The sequence below is a fragment of the Mus pahari genome, chromosome 23 (assembly GCF_900095145.1).
Source record: "Mus pahari chromosome 23, PAHARI_EIJ_v1.1, whole genome shotgun sequence".
Lineage (NCBI taxonomy): Eukaryota > Metazoa > Chordata > Mammalia > Rodentia > Muridae > Mus > Mus pahari.
Window position 1 is genome coordinate 37780570 of NC_034612.1, and position 9070 is coordinate 37789639.

The window sequence follows — 9070 nt, forward strand, 5'->3', positions numbered from 1 at the left end:
CCAACTTGCTTCTTGTTCATGATGTTTGTGCAGGAATAGAAACCCTGACTGAGACACCTTGTAACAGAGGACTGAACAAAAGTAGAAGTGAAAGAAGAGGCCAGAGACAATGGCTCAGCCTGATCCTCCTACTGCTCCTACAGGATCATGGAGAAGACACCTGCCGAGGTGGTTTAACAGGTTCAACTCTGCAGGAACGCGCGCACCACACGTCAGGATGCTCGGTCCTTAGCTGTTCCATGACGGGGCACAGCATTCACGCCTCACATGGCAGGATCATTCCATCCTGGAATTAAATTCTAAATTCTGCCCTGAAGGGGGGAAACGAGACCTGCGGTTTTAACAATGTGCAGCTACAAACTAAGCCAACTTGTTGAGGGTCTCAATGAACGTGGAATACTAGGTACAGGGCAGGCCTTGCATCTCCCAGGTACTCGCACAAAGCAGGCTGGCCCATCCCTGTGTCCTGCTGGCCAGACAACTGAGGCACAACTCAGAGAGAAAGCAGGCAGGGGTGGGGGGTGGAGGAAGAGAGAAAGACGAAGGAGAGAGATGCTTTAACTTTCCTACTCCGAAATTTGAAGCATTTCCTGATGTTACTATTCCTGTTTGCCTTGGACACATGAAACTATAAAAACTCTCAGGAATATTACAGATATATTACAGGAATATTACAGTGTGGCCTCTCTTGAATAGATGAGGGTACCGAGACCACAGGAAAGGAAGGACCTTCCACAAGCACGGTAATGATGAAGTCCAAATGGAATTCAGGTTTCCTATCTGTCTCCTACACCAAAATCTGGCCCTGAAACATCTGTGTCACCAGGCAGGGCAGGGACTGTGGGGGAACTATTATACTTTGCCATCATCAACACCCACTGGGAGAAACCATAACCCCGAAAGATTCTGACTGATGAAGCAGTATATAATAACAGGTTGCTGGCTCATGGTTAGAACCAAGTCACTGGATCCCTTCCTAGTGCTCTGCCACCAGGCAGGGCAGACACTTCTGTCCTGGTGTCAGATGTCTGCTCAGTTTGGCGCTCATTTGAAAAGTTCATATGAGAGGCCGAGGAAGGAGGAGTTGAAACAGTCAGAGACTTCACAGGGAACCAGACATGGGCCTGAGGCTTAATTGATCATTTCCATTCTTGGACACAAAGTTTAATATATAAAAGATATTTAGAGAGCAGACACGACTGACTTTGACACACTGGCATATCCAAAAGAGAAACTGTGATGGAATTTGTCTTGTTGGGCGGCAGTGGAAAGGACCTGAGGAGATAACCAGAAATGACAGGAGCCAGGAACATCTCAGCACTAAAAAGACCCTGGGTACCTCGGGAGCATCTGGTCCCATCCAGTGAGCACCCGCCTTGTCCTGAATGCCTGCACATGCGGGGTGTAGCTGTCCCAAGACAGCTCATGCCACTTCAAGATAGCTCTTAATGTCACAGTGTAGTCTGCCAGCCTGACTTCCTGTTCAGGCATTCTGACATCAGGATTCTAACAACAAAGCCTGGTTTCTTTTCATAGAAGCAAGGGGTGTGGATGTAACCACGCCATTTGTTTTCCTTATTTTTCCATCCAAGCTTCTAGTTCTTTTTATTTATTTATTTTTGTGTATAGTACATGTATTATGTGCACCATGTGTTTGTAGTACCTGTGGAGGCCAGAAGAGGGCATTAGATCCACTGGGGCAGCCATGTGGATGCTGGGAATAAAACCCAGGTCCTCTGCAAGAGCAGCAAGTGCTTTTAACAGCTGGGCTTTCTCTCCAGCTCCTACACTCATTTTAAAAACTGTCCTTTACAAATGGATATCCACTTGTTCTAGAAGCATTTGTTGAAAAGACACACAGGCAAACACTCATGCACATACAATAAAAAAAAAAAAAGAATATAAACACGAGATTACAAAAATTAACTCAGAGTGGGTCACAGTCTTCAGCATAAAATGAGGATCCTCTGCTAAAGATCAAAGAATGGGAGATTAAAAATAAGAATAAAAAGTGGTCCAGTTAGCCAGGCGTGGTGGCACACGCCTTTAATCCTAGCACTTGGGAGGCAGAAGCAGGCGAATTTCTGAGTTCGAGGCCAGCCTGGTCTACAAAGTGAGTTCCAGGACAGCCAGGGCTATACAGAGAGACCCTGTCTCGAAAAAAACAAAAACAAAAACAAAACAAAAAAGTGGTCAGGTGATGGTAACAAGACATCTTACCAAAGAACACATGTTTCACATCATGCTACCGGGAAGATGTACATCAGAACAATAAGATATGCTGTGCATCAGTGAGGATGGCCCAAGTCCAGAACACAGACAACCTCGGATGCTGGTGAAGCACACAGCGTACCAGGAATTCTATCCATCGCTGGTGGGGATGGAAGATGGCGTGACCACGACAGATGCTCTGGAGGGTAGCTTGACAATTCCTTACAAAGCAATCATACTGCTAGCATGCAATCCAGCAATCACACTTTCTGCTACTTGCCTAAGAGTTGACAGCTATGGCCGTGGGTGTTCATAGCATCCTCAGTCATAACTACCAAGCAACTAAGACAGTCTTCAGTAGGTGAAGGGGCAAATAAACTGTGGAACCTTCAGACAATTGAATATATTTAGTGCTAAAGAAATGCAGGTCTAAGCTGGGCGTGGTGGCACACGCCTTTGATCCCAGCACTCGGGAGGCAGAGGCAGGTGGATTTCTGAGTTGGAGGCCAGCCTGGTCTACAGAGTGAGGTCCAGGACAGCCAGGGCTATACAGAGAAACCCTGTCTCGAAAAACCAAAGGAAGAAATGCAGGTCTAGGGATTTAGCTTAGGAGGTAAAGTATTTCCTTGGCATGCATGTAGCTCTGGGTTTGATGCTGAGATCTGCATAAACCCTGTGTGTTGGGGCATGTAATCTCAGGTCATCCTCACAGGCAAAGCTGAAGCCTGCCTGGGACACATGAGACATGAGGAGGAGGAGGAGGAGGAGGAGGAGGACTATGAAGGAGGAAGACTATGAAGGAGAGGGGAGGACGAGGGGAGGACTTTAAGGGGAAGAGGAGAAGGACTATGAAGGAGAGGAGGAGGACTGTGAAGGGGAGGAGGAGGACTATGAAGGGGAGGAAGACTATGAAGGAGGAGCTCTAAGAAGGTGGAAGAGGAAGGAAGGAAAGAAATATCAAGGTATAAGAAAACATGGAAGAATCTTTTTGTTTTGTTTTGTGTGTGTTTGGGGATATGGTCTCGCTATGTTGCCTTGGCTGTCCTGGCATTCTCTACATAGACCGGCCTCAGTCAGACTCATAGATCCGTCTGCCTCTGCCTCCCCAGTGCTGGATTAAAGGGGCATGCCACTCCGCAATGTGGAGGAATCTGAGACATATTACAAAAAGAAAGATGCTGATCTATAACAGACACTGTATGATACATGATGATCACTGCGTAACATCGTGTGTTAATCTAAATTCAAGATTATACAGCATCAGGGTGAACCCTAAGCCAGGCATGGCAATTCAGCAGACAGGGGCAAGAGAGTCTCCACAAGTTCAAGGCCAGTCAGGTCTACATAGCTTCAGGAGAGCCTAGGCTACATTGTCAGGCCCTGTCACCTAACATTATCTAGGGTCATCTACACACTTGGTTGATTCTGATGGTAAATGTGGGCTCATCAGCGGTACCGGTTGGACAGAGGTGTGAACGACAGGGTGGCTTCCACATGGGAGTAGAAGGTATTCGGGAGATCCCTGTTTCTTCCGATAGACTTTGGTGAGAACCTTTATGTAAGCTGTGAGTGAGGTCTTTTTTTTTTTTTTTAAAAAAAAAAAAAACAAAAAAAAACCAAAAAAAACACAAATGGAGCTGGAGAGACAAGTCCCGGATTCTAGCACTCATATCAGGCAGCTCACAAACCACCATTTGCTTCTGGGGATCCAACACCTTCTTCATGCAATACCCTGTCGCACACGTACATATGCATACACAAAACAGAAGGTACAGTTCCTTGATAGGTTGGTATCTGTTGAAATAGAGACTAACATCCCCATAATGTCAGCCATTATCCTTCCAATCATTTTGCAGAAAGCTGAAGGCCTAGGGAGAGCCATAGCAGGAGCTCGGAACCAACACAAACACTAGGATGTGCTGTTTCGATGGCCGTGCAGTAACTAATGTCTGATGAAAGGAAGGCGCCATGGGCGCTGAGTACCATAGCCAGCCACACGGTCCAGTGTAGCTCAGGAACGATGTATCCAATGGGAGAACAAAAGCATTCTGCAGTAAAGGGAAGTCAGGAGGCCTGCACTCCATGGCTGAAAGGTCCCACTTAGATTGCTGCCCTCATGGCTATAGACGGGGCAGGCATTCCATCGGGAGTGTTTAAGCTTATGAAATGTCAGATACCTAAAGCCTTTTCAGCTTAAGGGAATGTCTTTTGAGAAAGCCCCCCATTGCTCCTCTTCCTTAAAAGATTGCTTGATGCTCGCCTTTAATCCTAGCACTTGGGAGGCAGAGGCCAGTGGATTTCCAAGTTTGAGGCCAGCCTGGTCTACAGAACAAATTCCAAGACATCCAGGGATACACAGAGAAACCACCAACAACAAAAACACAAAAAGACAAATAGACAAAACTTCATTTAGTTTTAACCCGCTATGTCAAACGTCTTGACTGTATGGGCAAAAATGAGAACATACTGCCTATTGCACTGTCTTTGGCTGGCACTGCCAATGGAAGATGTCACAATTCTATCCCCAGTCATCAACTTCTCAAAACCACAGGCTGTATCCGAGTGGCTCATTCAAGACTATGTTCGTTTTGATTAATTTTGAGTGCCCGTGTGATTCTGCTAAAACGCCTGCTGATACACACCTAGGTCATCGTTAGCAAGGCGATGGATCGATCAATGCGGCCTCGAGGACCGTGTGCCAGATCCTTCAGACACGTAGTCTAGCAAACACCAGGAGTTGCTCTCTTCCACTGAGCGACAGCCTGAATATTTGGCAGTGTGAAAGATGGCAACCTAAGGAACATTCTAGATGAACGGAAAGTCTGCCAAGGACAGCAGCAAGAGTGGCTTCCATCCTAGTCGCACGTGGGTGTGTCTGCACCCTGGGAGAGGGCCTCTGGAGTTTAAGGACACAAGTGCTTCTTGAAGAGACAGGTGACATGGCAGGGCTTACAGACATCAAGAGTATCTTTATCAAAGTTTTGTGTCACTGAGAAGGAAAATGACTAAGTCACTCCTCTCTGAGCTCTGACCATGTGGTCCTGGTCCGCCCCCACAGCCCTAGAGGGAGTGCACAGCCAAGATATACACGGCCCTGATTTCTAAGGGAGGTGGGAAATCTGTGATTCCAAACCACGCTTGTCCTTATAGTAAATGATAGAAATATCTATTTCTCTTCTATAAGAATTTCATCAACCCCAGCAAAACGTGAGCGAAGCCGTACGTAGAAACGCCAGAAGAAACTCTACAGAAGACCCATTTGAGGTATTTTCCAGATGCAATTCTGCCTTTGACTACTGCTGTTTTCAGAAACTCATCTAGGCTCCGCATGAAGCCCAAAAGCGCTGAGGCAGACTTGGCTCACCCTGACGTGTTCATGGAGTCACGTGAGACAAAAACCAACCCATCAGTACCCGCTGCTTCTGACCAGCGGCTCAAAGCGACAACTGTGGCAGGAGCCAGAGACAACCCCTGGAACAGTACCCACAGACTTTTCTGCACATGCGCACTCACTCGCACGCATGCGCATGTGCAGAAACTCCGTGGGTCGGCATCCTATTGTGCACTTAAAACTCCTAAGAAATCCTTCGACTTCTAGAAAGGACTGTCCTATAGCCAAGTCCTTGCCCCAGAGCACCTAAGTGTGAACACAATCTTCTCCCTCCCTCGGGAGACGGAGGCAACACAGATAACCTGAATATTAGCACCGCTCTGGAAACACTTTGTAAGACGGAACAACTGAGAGGTGCCCCGTGAGCTTTCAGTTCTTTTATGAGCCAAAATTTCATAGCTACTTTTTTTTTTTGAGAATTCTGTTTTATCAGCAATTCACACTCAAATGCCATTTGTCCAGACTGTGTCAAGAGTCTATCCAAGGGGATGGCTTACATCATTTGCCAGGGAACGTTGCCTAGCTACCCTAACAGAACTGAAGTGTCTCTCTGACTCTTCCCTGTCCAGTAATCAAGGCCGATTGAATTCCTCAAACTTATCAGTTCTCTCCTTCCGGGTCACTTCTAGACGAGCCAAAACCACCACTAGTCCTGCTGCAAGGCACACACCAAGCCTTAACTGGCTCCCCCCCCCCTCAGCCTGGCCCCACCCCGAATCCTCCCACCACTGAGACTGAGGCGGGTTAACACCGCCCTCTTAATGCTGCAACTGCAGGCGCCCCATTGCTTTCTGAAAAGCCTGTTGTGAGGGGGAATTCCCTTGCTAGAGAACAGCAGAGTAACTGGGTTAGGGGTGGGGATAAATGGTACCCTATGAACACAACCATTTGCGCCATAAAGGTGAAATTTAACAGGTGTGAGAAGTTAAAGTAATGGAACTTTTCAGCCAGCCAGCCAACTTAGCCGTCAGCTATAGTAGTTAAACCATGATCATTTGAATACTTAAATTACCCGAAGGCTGGCTTCCAGTGGAGGCTTGGTGGGCAATGGAGACAATTAGTGTTCTGTATGCTATCGGATGCTCTGCCCACATCAAAACTCAGATGGCAACAGCCCTGGAAACAGCGGGGCCCTCCACTGTGTCCTAAACACTCTATGCTCATCCACCGGCTGCATTTGGTAGTAAGCACAAGCTATACCAGCCTGGTTCTTTTTCTCTCAACCCCTGGAAGCTCCACAGCTGCCTTCCAACATATACTTATACAAGGTCCCTTGTCTTTCTCAGCCACTAAAATCAAGTGCCAACACATTTACAGATGCTCACCAGGGCGTAGAAAAACATCTCCACAGGAAACAGTTCCCGAAGTAACCGTTCTACCAGAAGAAAGTGGTGGACAGTTAGTGTGTCACCGGTGAAAAGGGTTGGAATCCATTAATCTCAGAGATTATCTGCGCTATCAGAGGCGAGGCTTTTGTGTCTTACAACTGAAGCAAACCGCTGTGGGAGTAGTCAGGAAAAATGGGAGAAGCAGCCCCGATTTCCTCAGAAGAGAATGAAAGTAACAAAAACAAAAATATATGAAAGTTTTGGCAACTCGGGAGAGTTCCAGCTGTTCAGCAGATCATCATCTTGGCTTTAAGAAGGTCCGTGAGGCTAATAACAGCCTCCAGAGAAAGACGATAAAGTAGGTGTAGATCCCCGACAAGGTGGCTACTGTTTCCTCACTAATCCCATGGCAGACATCAGTTATCAGACTTAGCACATTCTCCGACTAAGCCAACATTTATCCACCGTATCGGTTATAACATTGGGTGTTAAGTTCATTTCTTGGTAGAACAGATGACTCTCGCTGTCTCAGGACTTACAGGGCTGACAAACTCCAGGCAAAAGCAATCAAGACACATCTAGGCTTGCCCCTCCTGACCCCTGAGGTAGCCAGTGGCTTGTCCTTCGGGGTAATTAATGGCTCTTTTGCTGGCTCTGCTCTCTTTTATAGTTGAAATGGGAATGGTTATGAGTAATGAAGTTTCTCTTTAGTGACGAAATGGCAGGAGTAGAAGGTTTACGTTAGAACCTAATGATCCCACGAACTTGTGAGATCTATTGAATGATATAAGAGTTGAAGGGGAAATACCTAAGTATTGTTTCATTAGGGTCTTAGACATGATGATGATGATGATGACGACATTTTCAGTGTCAGCTTGCAAGCTGGTCTCTGTGAAACCCACAGGAGAAAGGCTGCTGACGAGCCTCGATATGGATGCTTTTATCCCCCCCCCCCACACACACACACATACGCACACTTCCTCAAAGAGACAGTACAAGTCCAGGACCTACTGCAAAGGACTTCCTGACAGGTGTCAGAAGGAACACATATCCCATGGGAGAAGTTTCACAGAACTAGAGAAAGAAAGCGGAAAGCTTAGGAACGCCAGGCCAGCAAGTACTCCCCCCTTGCCCACCCACCTCCGCCTGCAGAAGGTGGCCTCACTTGTAGCTCCCTGGCCACGGCTACTCTGAGTTTTAGGTGGGCAGTCTATAATGCCAGCGTTAGGCAGTCTAGACCCTACAGTCCAGGCATCATGGTGACTTCAAGGGCAGACAGGCAACTCAGTGAGAGCCTGTCCCTTAAATACGAAAGGGACACAGCTCAGTGACAGTGTGCTTGGTGGGCGTGCCTACGGTCCCGGACACAACCTCAGGACTGGAAAGGAAATGCAACTCACAGTAGCTAGAAAGAGGTGACTGTTAACAGCATGCAGCTGATGTCTGTCCCTTTGGACTAGTCCCAGAGCTGGATGATCATAGGAATCCACAGAAAAGACTCAACTATCCCACCGGGGGTATTCTTTTATTGGAGCTGGTGGCTGGCGGCTTTTTGCTTTTTTGAGTATCTATTTGTTTATTTATTTACTGTTTGTTAGTGCTCTGTATGCCTGCATGATAGAAGAGGGTGTCAGATCTCATTACAGATGGCCGTGAGCCTCCATGTGGTGGCTGGGACTTGAACTCAGGACCTTAGGAAGAACAAGAGTCAGTGCTCTTAGCCACTGAGCCATCTCTGCAGCCCTGCTTCCCACCCCCCACCCCCCCGAGTTTCTGACTGAAGCACATACTAATTTCATGTTACGATCTTTAGATCTCCTTAAGGAGTTTCCAGTTTTGGGAGGACTGAGCAAGGGAGAGCAAAAGGATGGCAGTTTGCCTCTTAGTTCTCAGAGGTCATTTCTATTCGCAAAGTTTACTTCCCGAAGGTTCTACATTCCCTCCCTCTGAATCATTTCATCATTCTCTAAAGACAGAAAAGGCAGCTCTGAAGGATGATGACCAAAAGGACACATTTCTACCTTTGTCTTTTTCAGCATAATATACCTGCTCTTATATCACTAATACTTCCTCAATGCACGTGAACTGTGGTCAACTGTAGTCAACTGAAACAAATACGGAAAGTCTTTTTTTTTTTTTT

General features: G+C 46.9%; 1 protein-coding gene across 1 annotated transcript in view; it reads right to left on the reverse strand.

Moving 5' to 3' along the window:
- The window catches only part of Flt1 (fms related tyrosine kinase 1), a 169772-nt gene that overhangs the window by 132569 nt on the left and 28133 nt on the right, over positions 1–9070 (reverse strand). The window lies entirely within an intron of this gene.